Source organism: Macaca thibetana, chromosome 15 (assembly GCF_024542745.1).
Source record: "Macaca thibetana thibetana isolate TM-01 chromosome 15, ASM2454274v1, whole genome shotgun sequence".
In the NCBI taxonomy this organism is placed as follows: Eukaryota; Metazoa; Chordata; class Mammalia; order Primates; family Cercopithecidae; genus Macaca; species Macaca thibetana.
The window spans coordinates 44,338,148-44,354,141 of record NC_065592.1 but is presented as its reverse complement, the minus strand read 5'-3'; the positions used below and the strand labels follow the sequence as shown (position 1 = coordinate 44,354,141).

General features: G+C 48.3%; 1 long non-coding RNA gene across 1 annotated transcript; it reads left to right on the top strand.

Moving 5' to 3' along the window:
- Nucleotides 1-767: 767 nt before the first annotated feature.
- Nucleotides 768-15,427, top strand: LOC126938114 (uncharacterized). The gene is made up of 3 exons (XR_007719945.1): nt 768-1,031; nt 2,637-3,060; nt 15,093-15,427. It is a non-coding gene; the product is annotated as an uncharacterized LOC126938114 (long non-coding RNA).
- The last annotated feature ends 567 nt before the right edge of the window (nt 15,428-15,994 follow it).

Sequence of the window (15,994 nt, the reverse complement as noted above, 5' to 3'; positions counted from 1 at the left end):
GTCTGTGAAGTGACCGTGCAGCCAAAGTAATCACCCTTCCTTGGGCCGGGTTAATGTGCTCCTCCCTTGCTGCTTGGATCAATACTGTACTTACTGCAGATTAGCTAAATGAGCCAGCGCAGCTGGGAATGAGCTTCTAGAGACAATTACTATGGAAAATGCAGCCATATTTTAGTGGGCACCGCATGCATGAGGCTCTTTGCAAATATCAATATATATTTGCTTGCTTGACAAAAATAGATCAAACCTAAGTCCGGAGATTAATCCAAATGATCAGAGTGTACATGCTTCTTGTTGTACAAAGTGTGGCGGAACCCGACCTTTTCCATGGTGGCTATTGTTCGGATGGTGCTGGAAGTAACCCAAAATGGGCTAGTGGTTGGCCCATGAGATTGTCTGCAAGTTTATTGCAGGTACAAATAGTAATGAGGCTGCTTATGGTGATAATCATTTATCTCACTTGATCTTCACCACAACCTTGCAATGCTCACTAAACGTTTATTTAATAAATTCATTCATTCGCTTAACAAATAGTGACTGAGTAGCCTTTGTGTACAGGGCCGTGTTCTAGATGCTGGAAGAAGTAGGGCCCTTTTCAGTGGAACTTGCAGCCTGGTAGGACAAGAGTGATAATAAACAAGGAAGCCATGTGCGTGGAAAAGTAATCACGCACTGAGGCAAGTGCTGCAAAGAAAGACAGTACCATGTAAAGAAAATATATAGGGTGGCGGTGCTTAATTTCAAAAGGGGGGTTGGAGAAGGCTTCTCCGAGGGGGCGACATTGAGGTTGAGATTTGATGGATGAGAAGGAGTGAGCTAGGACAAGAGAAGAAGAGAGACAGTGTTCTTGGCGGAGGGACCTTCTTGTGCAGAGGGAGTGAGCTGGGAACCAGACCAGCAGTTCCAAGGAACAGAGAGGCTGCCATGCAGGGCTGGAGCGGGATGAACAAGGCAAGAACAGGCAAGAACAGCACGCCATCCAGTGGGAGAAGCAGACAGCGGCCAGGCCACACAGAGCCCTGCAGGGCACGGTAAGCACTTTGGATTTTCTTTTAAGGGAGATGGGAAGCAGTCAAAGGACTTTACACAGGGAAGGGATATGATCCAATTTACATTTTCAAAAGGTCACTCTAGGTCCTGGGTACAGAATGAGGAATATTCTATATCCATTTTGATAGCTGGTTCTGGAAAAATAATAATTATAAGTAGACAGGCTGGCAAGGTGGGAGGAAACTTGGGTAGATCCTCCGAAAGGTTCTTTGGGAGGTGAGGATCTGCCATGGCTGCGGGCTCTGGTTCTGAATGTTGTCTGATTTCACATCCCATCTCACGGTTTCTCTTCCCCTTGGGAGGACTTGCCACTGGCAGATTCTTAGCCCAGTAAAAAGGAGAGGCAGAGGATGGCGAGGAGAGAGCTGAGGATCTTTGATGCCAACCCCACCATTCCAGCCCTGGCGGTTCTGGGGTGCTAGCTTTGATCCCAAAGAACAGCACAGAGCCCCTCCTCACTGCATGCAGGGACCCCTCTGGCACAGTGGGGAGGTACCCTGAAGAGAGCTCCTCCTCACTCAGTCACTGGGCTGCAGGTGGCCAGGGCTCAGAGAGCAGGGGACCTGAAGATTGGGTGGCTGGTCAGCAAGGTGTCTGGCCCCCTGGACATTTAGACTGTGCCTGGGTTTTTCCGATTGCTCCCCAACACTCCTCTAGCCACAATTCATTTCCTGTCCTTGGGCTCAGTAACCTCCTCCTTGCTTTTCCCCCTGCAGTCTTCTTGGTTCTCATCCATACCTTCCTTACTCCTTTACACAAGTATAATCTAAAAAAAAAAAACAGCTGCTTTTTGTGTATGTTTGAAGACAGGTGACCCTCCTAGGAAAGAAGTTTGGGGTGTAGGGAATGAAAGGAGCACGATAGGAAAGATTCCCATTCTCTTCAGTCTTTGAAAAGTATAACATTCAGTATGTGCTTAAATGTTCAAAGAGTCAGCACTAAACAACCAGGAATAGAATGTGTAGCTTCCAAACTACTGGGGAAAGAGACTGGAGGAAGCATAACCCAACAGATGGCTGGGTGACTTCTAAAATAGAAGCAGCAGAGGGAGGAAAAGGAGGACAGAGAAGTTGAATTCCCTTCCATAAACAGGTTGAACATTCTTCTCTGCCCACAGGAAACCTGGGCTGTGTTCTCTCAGGAGGCATGTGGAGGGAGAGGCATGGCCCGCATCCCCAGTGCCTGTGGGTGCTAGCCGATGACTTACACGTCTGCCTTCCCTCAGTTGTAAGTTCCCCGGGGGCAAGGCCAGACCTGGTTCATCCCTCTATGTCCCCGGAACAGGGAGGTTCCGTTGCTGAAGAAGAATAAGAGCACATGTTATTACCCAACGCAAGCTCTGCCCATTCTTTCAGCTAATGCCATCTTATGAAAGGGGTGAATTCAGATCCTACTCTGAAGGCAAAGAAATGGGGCAAAGTGGACCATGAAGCTCAGGGACCCACATGAATGTGAACCACGGATGAGACCAGCAGACAGAAAGCTCTGAGTGTCTGGGGATGGGAAGCTTTCTTATTCCACTGGCTTCTCTCACCATTTCTTCTTCTTTGTCCTCCTCTGCTTCCTCCTCCCTCTTTTGACTTCAGCTGGCAGAGCTGCTTGAAACGAAGCCGTTCCCTGAAAGGCACACGTGAATTTCCCCTGCGGAAAATTCAAACAGACACACTTGAGGATTTCCACTAAATTCTCTCCGGCCCCCAGAGCACTGGGGAAGCGTGTGAGACCTGTGCCATCCCAGAACTGTGGCGACAATGGTAGTTAACGTCCATCATCCGCAGGCACCTTCAGGATGAGGAGCGTGCAGAGATGACTCACGCCCACACCGGTGACCTCCAACACACCAGGGAAGGCAGGAAAAGGCTGTGTGCCAGGATCTTGTTCTGGGCTAGAAAAGTACGCCTGTTCATTACCCGACCTTTGCTAAGTACACCAACTAATGGAGCGAGAGACATGAAAGATCTTCACAGGCCATGTGGAAATGTAATTCAAACCCAGCCTGAGGAGGTCACAGTACGTGAGATTAATTTTCATCCTGCCTTTCCTTACAATGCTAACCTTTGCCTTACAAAAAAGTTGTTTAAAAAGAGATAAGTCAGTGTCTATTTGGCATTTGAAGGAGTTTTAATCCTAGCAACCCTGTTAGAAGTGTTTCCGTTTCCTTAGGATTCAGTTCGGGAAACTGCGTATTGATTCTTTACATCAGAAATAATTGTTCTGGGTTTGAAATCTATCAAGTATTGGAAATTCAAATTAAGCTATTTGTGAAGTTCTGTTTAATGAGGGTTATCAAGTCATTTATTAGTGGCATCTGTCGGCCTCCTGGTCCCCTCTGCTATTCCTACAGGCCCAGGGTCTCCCATTATATGCCCCATGATGCAGCCGGATGGGCCCCCTCTCTGGTCTGGGCATCTCTGCCTCCATACATGGTGGGCAGTCCCACCCTCCCCCACTGCCCTGGGAGCTGTTCCATCCCAGCCCTCCATGTCTTATCTTTCTCTTCCACTTTCTGTTTTCTCTCCTGTCCTCTCTTCCCATCACCCCATTGCTTCTGTTTTCTGTCTCCCCACCCAACCTCCTGCCTCTTTGTCATACATTCACCCTGTCTCTCATCAACACTAAGGCCAGCCCGTGTCACCAAACTGCCTCCCATCAGAGGCCTCTGAAATTCTCCAAATCCTCCTTCAACATGTTGCATCCTGACAGTATGGGATCCTGAATTTTAAACATTTACCACCCATTATTTATCAATCGCACTTTTATCTTTTGGCCTGAAACGGGCTGCCTCCAGAGCCTGGGGGTTGGGAGCCGATGGCGCGTTCCCTGCGTCTCTTCTCCAGCCCTCTGGGTTTTACAGAATGCGATTTTGTGTTCTTGCACAAAATCATGGTGCTCCAGCCTGAAAAAGTCTACTCATCAGGAAATCTCCCTCCCCTTTGAGCACTAGAACTGTCTTTTTGTGGGACTTGGTCAGCCCCGAGATTTCTTATAGGAGATAAAGGGCCAGGTTGGGGAGATGCTTGGAGAGAAATGGTTGACAGGGCCTGGAGAGCACGCAGTGGAGGGAGACATCGACGAGGTCTCCTCCTCACCGTCTTTCCTCCTTCCGTCTCTCCCAGTCAATCCCCAAGCCTTGGTTGATGCCCAGTTCCCTAAGGTCACACACGAACTTCTCGTATGTTTGTTGTCATTCCTCTTTCCTTGAATTCTCTCTGCTTCAAACTTGGGAGAGAGATTTTCTCTGATGAATTTTTCAGGAAACTCCCTTCAGGCTCCCTGCTGCCCCTTCCAGCCACTTTCTGCTTTGGGATCCCCGAGGACTATCCAGAGAGCCCATGTGTCATTTTTAAGAAACTTTGTTACAAGGCAAGAATTAAAGGACATCCTCAAATGGTAGTGCACCCAGGGGAGGGTGGGATGACGAAGAGCCCGAGACATACGCTGTACAGCAAGGTCCGCAGAGCTGGGATGCCCACGGGGTGGGGTGGGGTGGTGGCTCACACCTGTAATCCCAGCACTTTGGGAGGCCAAGGTGGGTGCATCACTTGTGGTCAGGAGTTTGAGACCCACCTGTGCAACACAGTGAGACCCAATCTGTACAAAATATACAAAAATTAGCCAGATGTGGTGGTGGGTGCCTGTGGTCCCAGCTACTTGGGAGGCTGAGGCTGGAGGATCACTTGAGTCTGGGAGGTGGAGGATGCAGAGCCATGGTCACGCCACTGTACTCCAGCCTGAGTGACAGAGTGAGAGCCTGTCTCAAAAAAAAAAAAATCAAAAACCAAAACCAAAATAAAACCCCTGAACCCCCAAAACAGAAGCAAAAATGAATATCTATTGACTCCATCACTGACGTTGGACCCGTGAGTTCTAGGGCCTTACCAGCATCATCAGGACACCCCAGTCTCTTGAGAGACAGTATTGTCTAGTACTCAGCACTGCCTGGACTTGGAGCCTGGCCCCACCTCTTACGAGCTCTGTGACCTTGGGTGAGCGACTTAACATCTTTGTGCCTCAGTTTTCTGGCTTAGAAAACGGGGATAAAAGTAGCATCACCTTCTAGGGCTACTGTGGCTATTAGGTGAGTGAATATTTGTAATGTTCTTAGATTAGTGTGGTGCACACAGCAGGTACTAGCTGAGTGTAAGTAACTGGACATGTTTCCTAGGCCTCCATAACAAAGTGCCATGAACTGGGGGGCTTGGAACAACAGAATGTATTGTCTCATACAGTTCTGGAGCTGGAAGTCTGAAATCAAGGTGCTGGCAGGGCCACGCTCCCTCTGGAATTTGTAGGGATCGATCCTTGCCTCCTCTTGGCTTCTGGTGGTTTGCCGGAATTCTTTGGCGTGCTTGACGTACAGGTGCACCATGCAATCTCTGTCTTTACGTGGTATTTTCCTTGTGTCTCCACCCCATCTTCCCTTGTCTGTCTCTGTGTCCAAATTTCTCAGTTTTATAATGAAGGCAGTCATGTTGGATTAGGGATTACTCTAATGACCTCATTTTAACTTAATTATGTCTATAAAGATCCAATTTCCAGGTACTGAGGATTGGGACTTCAACATCTCTTCTTCTCTCTCTCTTTTTCTTTGTCCTCTTTCTTTACTTTTCTCTTCATTGGCTTTCGTTTAATAGCAGATTTGCCCTAGGCTTTGGTAAAGATGTTCATTGCAGTTCTGGGCTTATTACAGTCTACCATCTTAGCAGCCTACCATCTTTTCTAATAGTTTCAGTGAAAGCCCCTGACTGTCTTTCGTTGGCTCAGCTTGGATCATGTGTCCACTCTGGAGCCTGTCCCTGTGTCCATGGTGCTCCCATTGGCCATCCCTGGAGCAGGTGCTGGGGTCAGTCCCACTCAAGCCATGTTGATTGTGAGTGGAGTTGAGGTGGTTGCCTGGAATAAAAACTCAGGTCTTGCTTCCTGGAGAAGGAGTGCTGGCAGGCAATAGAACTAGATGAGCTCTGAAGCCTTGAAAGAACGTGGTCATGAGTCCTGCAGAGTTGTCTTCAATTCTGTTAATGCGATCATCTGAAATGGGATTGAATTTATTGGGGGAGATATTCAGAGAGCTAGAGAAGACCAAGGGGAAGAAGGACAAGAGGTAGATTTGAGTTCAGTGTGAGGAAATACTTTGTAGGCACAGAGCAGCCAACAAAGAAGGGGCTTTGCCTTGGGAGGAGGTCCACATCCTCCTCCTGGAGGCAGGCAAGAGCAGCCATCTAGTTTACTGAGAATTCTGTAAAGGCAATTCACACAGTGGAAAAGGAGTGGACTAAATCAGTGGCTTTCAAACATTTATTACTGTGACCCACAGAAATGGATTTATATTATAAACCAACACACACACAGACACACACACACACACACACACACACACAACTGAAACAAAAGTTTCACGAAGCAATTTACCTTGACTATAAGTATGTTCTCTGACATAGTCCTTTCTCTTCTATTTCATTTTAAAAACACTCACAGCTCAGTAAATTGATTTCCCAGCCTGGTGTTTAGAAACCTGGACTAGATGACCTCTGAGGTCCCTGCAGCTCAGTGACTCTGGGGTACCGAGACAGGTACCAGTGGGCCAAAAAGGAGGAAATGTGGTTTGGTATCACCAAATGTCACTGGCACAGTTGGTGATGACACTGGACTGGAGCCAGCTCTCTGGACCCTGCAGCCCAACTTCTGATGTTACTTCTCTGCCACCTTCGATGACTGCCCTGTCTGCCTGTAAAGTAGAGTATTTGTAACCATATTAGTCCTTTCCACGGATAACTTTATGGGTTCCCCATTTGTCTGATAAAGGTAAAAGGTTTGATGTCTTCATCTGCTGTCCTCACTAACCGTCCCAGGAGTCCTTCCCAGTGTTTTCCAAAGCTCTGTGCCCTTTGAGCTGTCCTCCTCCGAAACACTTAAATCCACACCTTTGATCCTATCCTTCCCTTGGCTTGGGTGTCCTCCCTCCATGTCCCCCTTTCTAAATTCTCCCTGTCCTCCCGTGTTCTCTTTTAGGAAGGCTCCCATGGTTCATTTCCCAGGTGGCAGGATCTTCTGCTCCTCTGAGTCCTTTCAGCCTCGTACTGTTCCTGTTCTTCCTGGACCATGAAACCATTAACAGAGAGGGTTGTGGGGTTTGTGTGTGTGTGTGTGTGTGTGTGTGTGTGTGAGTTTCCCACAATACCTAGCCTGGTGTGTCCAGAGAAAATGCTCAGTACCTGCTTGAAGAATGGAGAGATGGATCAATGGGTGGATGACTGAAAGGATGGATTTCACAACATTGAATCTAATTCATTTATTCAACATATATCTAATGAGCACCTATTATGTGTCACGCACTATTCTAGTTACTGGGGACACCACATTGAACAAAAGACAAAGATTCCTGCCCTCATGGAGCTTACACTCTACTGGGGGAGACAATGAACAAAGCACAGTGTATGCATCTGGTGGTGATGGCTAAGAAGAAAACTAAATAGGGAAGGGGATAGAAGTGTTAGGGCTATTGCAGTTGTAGATGGGATGGCCAAGGAAGGCCTCCCTGAGAAGTTGATATCTGAGTAAAGACATGAAAGAGATGAGGCGTGAGCCATGTGGAGACATGTGGGGAGAGCTCCCAGGCAGAGGGGGAGCACAGGCAAAGGCCCTGAGGCTGGAGCATACCTGTCACACTAAGGAACAGCAATGAGGCCAGTGTGGCTGGAGCAGAGCAAGTAGGGGGCGGGGGGAGTGGTGGAAGCCGAGGTGAGAGAGGGGAAAGAGGGACAGGCCACGTGGGGTCTTTGTCACAGGTTTCATTCCCCAGGAAGTAGACTCTGAGATGAAGATTAGTGGGCAGAAGGTTTATTAGGGAGTTCTCTTGGGATCAACACCTATGGAAGGGAAGGGAAGGAAAGGGAAGGTGCAAGGGAAAGAAAAAGGAAAGGAGAAGGAAGAGAAACAGACAAGGCAGAGGAGGAAGCTGAGCTGTGATACAGTCTCAAGGGGGGCCTCAGCCAACCCCGCACGGAGGTCTGAAGACAGGCTCACCTTCCACAGGCGTCCTAAGTTGGGGTGAGATGACCAGGCCTTATACTCCTCTGTTGATCAGGCACTGGGTGCAGGTTGCCTGGAAGAGGGGGCGTGACTTTTAGTTGAGGCAGTGCCTGAGGAGATGATGGCTGTGGGCTGGTGGTTGGTGCCACTCCCAACATCTGGGAGGATAAGTTCTATATCCCTGAAGAGGAGTCTAAAGGGTATGTCATGGCATCCAGCATAGCCTTGTAGACCAATATGAGTGCCCTGTTGCTACTCTGAGTGACACGGGAAGACACTGGGGGTCTTGAGAAGAGTGGCGTAACTGGACTGATACTTTCACAGACTCACCCAGGTTGCTGTGAGCCAGTGGCACGTGATGCAGATGAGAGAGGGTGGGGGCTGGACCAGGGTGGAGGCAGGGGAGGTGTGAGAAGTGGTCAGACTTTGGACTTACCTTGAAAAACGCAGAGCTGATGGGACTTGCTGACAGATCTGATGTGGGGTTTGGTTGAAATAGAGGAAGTAAGAATGATTCTGAGGATTTCAGTGCAAGAAACTCAAAGGACAGAGTTGTGGTTAGCTGGGATGAGGAAGCCTAGGTATAGAGGAGGTTGGGGGAGAAGATCAGGTGCTAAGTTTGGGATGCTCATTAGCCATTCAAGGAGGCATGGCCCATTGACTTGGACACCCAGGCCTGGAGTGCAGGGCAGAAATACGAGCTGGATGCACTGGTTTAGGAATAGTTAGCATCTAGATTCTCCACTGGTGGAGGGTGTATGTGTGTACACATGCGCTCACTTGTGGGAAGGATATGGGGGAATGGTTGGGATAACCTGTGTGTGGCTGACTCAGACATGGGGCTGCCCTTTCCTGGGCTGTTCTAGGCTTGGACCTATGGTCTCTCTAAGAAGTCTTAGGCCAGACTCTGAAGGAACATCGTAGGGGCTGCCCACACCCACCACGTGCTGAAGTGGTCTGAACTCTGATGGGCCGCTGTCCTTGAATTGCAGGACTGAGTGTGGGGTCTCACATCAGGGCAGGGGTTGAGCAGATGCCTCTAAGGTCCTTCCCCACTGTGATTCAGGGACTTTCTGTGGCTCTTCTCCCTGAGGGCTTTTCTCTCATCACTGCTCTGCCTTCACACTGCCTTTGTCCCCTCTTGTGCCACTCTGGAGTTTGTTCCACTCTGGAGCCACTTCCCCCTGGAGAGGTTGCTGGCATTTCCCTCACTTTATTCTCAGTCTCTTCAAACTTCCCAAAGATATTAGTAGTGTGCAACCTGAGGAGGAGAGGGGCATTGACAAAATGAATTCTGACAAAGATAATTGTGTGAATCCTTTGTAGCTCAGCCCTGAACCTGGCTCTACACTGTCAGTTTTTATTTTATTCAAATGCTGGAGTCAAATGTCCCCCTAAAGGTGAGAGAGTAGTGGGAGATGAGAAGGGGAATGAATGGGGCTACAGGCCAAAGGCAAGGTCTAAGCCCTGTTTTGTGAGCCTCCTGGGGTCTGGGCTGCAGTGGCACGTCCCTGGGCTTTCTCTGGTCTTGGGATCTAGATAGTCTCTAGGATGGATAGACAGACGTGTGAAGGGCTTAAGGGACTACCACGTTGGCACTGCCTGCAAGGCTGGGAATCACAGCCTTAATGAACATTGAGTTTCTTGATGAAGCAGGCACAGTCTTGTCCCTCCTGGGTGAAGAGAGTGAGCCCCTGGCAGGAGGGGGTCACAGTGACCTTGCAGAACTGCATTGCAGCTGACTCTCCTCAGTGTTCCCTGCCATCACAGCTGACAGGGAACCACAGGGGGCCACCACTGCCCTCCAGGCGTACTCTCACTAAAATTTCCCAGCGGCTGCTTGTGGGACTGCACCCTAACCCTCAGGCTTATGGTCTTTTTTGGGTCAGGAACCAAGGGCTCCCAGGGTGCTTGGTGTGGATGTCTCCATGGATGGGCCATGTGGCTGAGCCTTTGCTAAAATGACCTTTCTCAATATCCCAATTTCTACTCTGTGAAATCCAAGTCATCCATCAGCACCTTACTCTGGACCTCCCTTAGGATCCTTCTTAACACATGCTGTAAGTAACTGCCACCAAACAATGACCACTGGCAACTGAGAGGAAACCTATTTATCATCCCTGATCCAGAAGACAGAACCAAAATTTAATCAACATTTAGTGTTTTTGTGTTATTGGTTTAGTTTACATGTTACTTATGCTGTAGGTATCAGAAGTTAATCTGGTCCCTATTACGACAGTTTTTCATATTTGGTGATGAACATTTGATAATTGTGCGTGTTTTTTTTTTTTTTTTTAGATGGAGTTTTGCTCTTGTTGCCCAGGCTGGAGTGTAATGGTGTGATCTCGGCCCACTGCAACCTCTGCCTCCCAGGTTCAAGTGATTCTCTTGCCTCAGCCTCCCGAGTAGCTGGGATTACAGGCATGCCCCACCACGCTCTGCTAATTTTGTATTTTCAGTAGAGACGCGGTTTCTCCATGTTGGTCAGGCTGGTCTTGAACTCCCAACCTCAGGTGATCCACCCACCTTGGCATCCCAAAGTGCTGGGATTACAGGTGTGAGCCACTGTGCCAGCCATGTGTAATTTTCTTAATTAGAAAAGCATAAGCTTAAAGAGCTGGCCAAGAAGAATCCATCCTTTTGGAGGTCATGTTGAACTGCCCCTTAGCTGTTTAATGACATGAGAAAGTGCGTAGGGACAAATGCTTGCATTCTCTACATTAAAGGCCCAAAAAGCCACAAACAGTGATTATGTCCCATCAATCATTTCAGTGAGCAGATCTGTCAAACTAGGGAAATCCACCAGTTTCACTAGTGAAGAACTGGGGCTTCTTCTTACTTCTTTATCTGGGATGCCTCCCTTGCCCATCAGTACGTGAAATAACATCCCACAGAGCTAGGCTGGGAGGTGGGAGATGTTTATGTCAATGGACAGTGTCTGAGATGGCTTCTCGGAGAAGTGAGATTAGCTGTATCAGGAACGCAGAAAGTCCAGGTGCATCTCTCAGTGACTTCTCTCAACCTCAGTGTCCTCCTTTACAAAAACAGAGAGTTGTGCCCAGTCATACTGCAGAGCATTCCGTAGACTTGGTTTTGATGCTGTGGCTTTGTGTGAACACCTGTGGGGCTAGATGCATCAAAACCAAACATATGGTCTAAATATCAGGCAATCCAGCCGAACTGGTTAGGTGAGCAGGAGCCAGCTTCTGTCCCCAAGGACCTCACATGCTAGTAAGGGATGGGACCAGATGCACAGAACTGTCACACAAGGCAGAAAGTAGGAATGGCCAAATGGAGGTGCCAAGACTATCCCCTGGGAGTTGGGAGACAGCAAGCCTTGCTCTGGCTGGGGGGTGTGTGAATGTGTGTGTAGATCTGGGAAGGCCTAAGGAAGCAGCAGCACTGAGCAGAGCCCTGGAGCCAGGCTAAGATTTGGAAATGGAAGCAGAAGGGCACCCCTCTGTCCTTTACTTAGGCCTGGCACATGAGAGCTACCCCAAAATGCTTGCTAACCCACCCTTGAGTCTTTCTCTACACATCTAGTTTACTCATTTGGGGACCTCAGGCCATGATCAAACAGTGTTTAAAAAAATTAACCCTGGCCAGGCGTGGTGCTTCATGCCTGTAATCCCAGCACTTTGGAAGGCCGAGGCAGGCAGATCTCTTGAGGTCAGGAGTTCAAGACCAGCCTGGCCAACATGGCAAAACCTTATCTCTACTAAAAATATAAAAATTAGCCAGGCGTGGTGGCAGGCGCCTGTGATCCTAGCTATTTGGAAGGCTGCGCCGAGAAAATGGTTTGAACCTGGGAGGCGGAGGTTGCAGTGAGCCAAGATCATGCCACTGCACTCTAGTGTGGGCGACAGAGTTAGACTCCATCTCAAAACAAAAAACAACAACAAAAACAAAAATTAACCCTGGAAGCAGAAAGGCAAAGACAAGCAAAATCCATCCATTTGGTCATAGCTCTTGTTTTGAGACTCTGAGAGCCTGGGCAGGAATCATTTCAAGGCAAGAAGCCCACTGGGAGCTCAGGTTTAAAAAAAGGGTAGGAGCTATGAAGGCACTGGGGACTCCTGTGGCACCCAGTCACCAAAGGTACAGATAGGCCTCTTAGGAACTGGACTTTGGATATCTCCCCTTTCCACATTGCCACTGTCCATTATTGGGTGCCTGGTTTCTCATTTTGCTTCTGTCTGAGCTCCCATTTCATTCTACTGCTCTCAGATCTGGCTTTTCTGCTCATCATCTGCTTGCGCAAGGCCCATCGAGGCCTCCACAAAATGGTAGCTTCAGCCCTCAAACTTCCAACGCCTTCCTACGCCATTCCCTGTGGCTCACTGGCCAGTGTCGGAGTGCCCTGATTCCAGATTTTCAGAGGAAACAGTCTGATGAGGTCGGCTTAGGTAGATTCTGCCTCTGACCCAATCAGCTGAGAGCAGGGGTGTGTCAGGCCCCACACACTGTAGAGCAGTCCCCTTCCAAGCTGCTTTTCCAAGAAAGGGTGGAGCGAAAATGATGGGCTTCTCCAGGAGGAAAGGCGTCCTTCTCCTGGGCTGTCGCATATAGTGTGGACACTCACGCTATCTGCCTTGAAGGCTTGATTACCCAGAGGAAGGGCATAGCAGCCTAGGCCTATTCTTGCCATTGTCAATGGGATTAACATTAACATACCATGAACAGCTGAATACATGCAGGAACACTTGTCTTTGTCTAACAAAGTCTACATGGCACCTTTTCTTTCTAGTGCTAATCAGGCAATCTTAAAGCATATTTTGTGTCTGTGTTGGAAGAAGGAATGACAGTAGGCATTACTCACTGCCCCCCGGCCTCCAGGCCAAGGCTTTAGTCATCATTATCAGCTGCCACAGGTTCCTGGTCTTAGAGCACTGAGCTCTAGGTGCTGACTGCCCCAACGGAGACATGGCCAGTGTCTGGACCTCGGAGTGTATGTTCCTATAGAAATAGATGTGAAATGGTCAGTTGGTTCCCACACCAGCCCACAAAGGCTATGTAATCAATTCTTTGTGGACCCTAATGGCCATTTAATACAAGCTTCTCTACATTCATGAGATGAAAAAAACAACTCTAGAAGCAAAACTTGTCTTAGAGCTAAAAGGGGACTCAGTAATCCCCTGTAATCATCCCTTTGATGGCAGGTCCAGGAGAGTAAGGAAGGTAATCAAAATCACACAGCTATTTAGTGGCTGGATTACAACTGAACTGACATAGTAGCTACACTACCATTGAGGAAACAAAATTCTAAGTCTATGAAGCTGTATAAGAAATAGGTTGTTGGCCAGGCATGGGTGGCTCACACCTGTAATCCCAACACTTTGGGAGGCCGAGGCAGGAGGATTGCTTGAGCTCAGGAGTTTGAGAACAGCCTGGGCAACATAGCCATATCTACTAAAAATAAAAATAAAATTAGGCATGGTGGTGCACGCCTGTAGTCTCAGCTACTCAGGAGGGAGATGGGAGAATCACTTGAACCTGGTAGATTGAGGCAGCAACGAGCTATGATTGCACCTCTGCACTACAGCCTGGGCAACAGAGCAAGACTCTGTCTCAAAAAAGAAAGAAGGAAAGAAGGAAGGAAGGGAGGAAGAAAGAGTTTGTTGTTGTTTATCTTGAATATTGATGCTCTAGAAAAAGCAGGTTGAATTAGATGAGAGGTGATAGACACCTTTATGAAGTTCCAAGGGCTTCCAAATACTTTCAAAAGGGGTTCGTGGTTGTAATGCATGAAAACTCTCTCTGTCTCTCTCTCCACGTACACACACACACACACACACACACACACACACACACACACACAGAGGCATGTATGTATCTGTATTGAACATATATAGAGAGATAAGGAAATAACTGGTTCTTTATTATGTGTTTTCCTTTCAGAAGCTGAAAATTGCATTTCTCTCTTATTTAGAGGAATGTAGAGCACTGTTGTCCAATAGAACTCCCTGAAATGATAAAACTGTTTATATCTGCACTGTGTCACCACTAACCACATGTGGCTATTCAGCATTTGAAATGTGGGTGATACAACAAAGGAACTGAATTTTTAATTTTATTTAATTTTAGTGAATTTATCTAAATGTTAGGGAATTGAAATTTAAATGTAAATAGCCATTTGTGGACTTGTGAACAGTGCAGCATAGCATTACTAGTATGCTTATCAGCCCAAACAGACTTCAGCCTCTCAGGTGTAACAAAATGGAGTAGGATGGGAGGAGGAAAAATAACAGAGACAAAGAAGGAAGTTCAGTGGAAGGTAGCTGGACACAAGCTACAGAGGTTGTGTGTCTATGTATGAAGGGCCACTTGTGGAGCATACACTGAGTTGTGAGCAGTAAGAGGCAAGGAGAAGGGGTACTTGGTATATTCAGCATTCTCCTATGGGATTAAATAAGGACAGAAATGGTGAAGAAACAATGGTAGGACAGTTCCACACCTTGGCCACCAGGGGCCCCCGCTGACCCAGTGCAGCTTGGTTTCTGAGGTGAGAGAGGCCAGGTGTCTGTGGCAGGAACGTGGGGGGTGGCGGGGGATGAAACACAGAAAAGCAGCAGACTTTGAGCGGGTCCAAGAGGAGAGGAGAGGGATATTGGCTCATTATGTTGTGCCAAGCACCACTTTAAGCACTTTACAAATAACAGCCTACGAGGTAACTATTTAATCACCCTCACTTTACAGATGGGGCAACTAAGGCATACATAATTTGGACAGATAACTTGGCTAAAGTCACAGAACTGTTAAGTTCCAAGTTAGGAAATGAATTAAACAGTCAGGCTGCAGAGTCTGGGTTAACTGTTGTGCTCTGCTGTTCCCATGAGGAGCCTGCCCCTGCGTGGTTCTGGAGCCCTGTCTAGAATGTGGACATGTACCACCACTCAGCTGGGGTATCTCCACTTGCCTCCCAGTATGAGGCTGTTGGGAAGATTTGTGTGAAATATTGTATCTTTTTGATTTTTTTTTTCCTACGGTCACTTTTCATTCATTTATCCATTCAGGTGTTCCGCAAGTAAACATGGAGCCTGCTGAAGCTGGGAATGCGAAGTGTGCAAGAAGCCTCCCTGTGGGAACCTACGGCTCAGCAGGGAGATGTGAAATAGCTGGGAATGCCGGCTACACAGTGTAAAGGGCGTGCAACCTTGGGATGGGGTCAGAAACAGAGGAGAGGGGAGATCCTGGCCAGCAGGGGTGTCACAGAGGCTTTTTAGAGGAGGGGGCCCTGGAGCTGAACTTTGAGACCAGCAGCATTCGAACACATCCATGGGTCTCCCTTTCAGATTTCAGTGCCCTCTTGGCCTTGGGCTGATGAGCTAAGTTGCTACTGGAGAATGACTTTTCACGGGAAATTCAGAAACCCAGTCATCAATGTTGGACTACCCTGCCACCAAGTCCCTCCATTGCCCTGGCTTGGTGTGGCTGCAAGAAGTCATCTGTTCAGGCCCCTCCTGCCTCCTCCACACACTCACCTCCTTCAGACTCAGAACAGCCAATGCTGCCCTCTGAGGTCTGCCCCTTTGCACAGGCCTTGCCCACATCCAGGCTCCTGGATTCCTCAGAAGCTGGCTCCTGGGGCCTGTCCAGCAAGGCTTGGAAGCCCGGATCCCCAAAGACCTGCTAGTTAATGAGTTCTGCAAAAACTAGGTCTGCCTGTAATCGAAATGGGAGTACAAGGCTCGCACAGTCCCTGAATTAATTCAGTCCTGTTAGAAAGGGAGCAAGGCAGAGTTTCTGCTGCTGTCTGCAGGACCCATGGAGGGGTCTGTGCACTGTTACTTCCATTTGGGGACCCATTGTTTTCCATCGCTTCAGCACAATCTGGGAAACATTCTCCAAGTCTATTGTTCCTGTCTCCTGCTGCCACACTGAGGCAGTTGTTAACAATGCCCTCTGCCCACCCCGG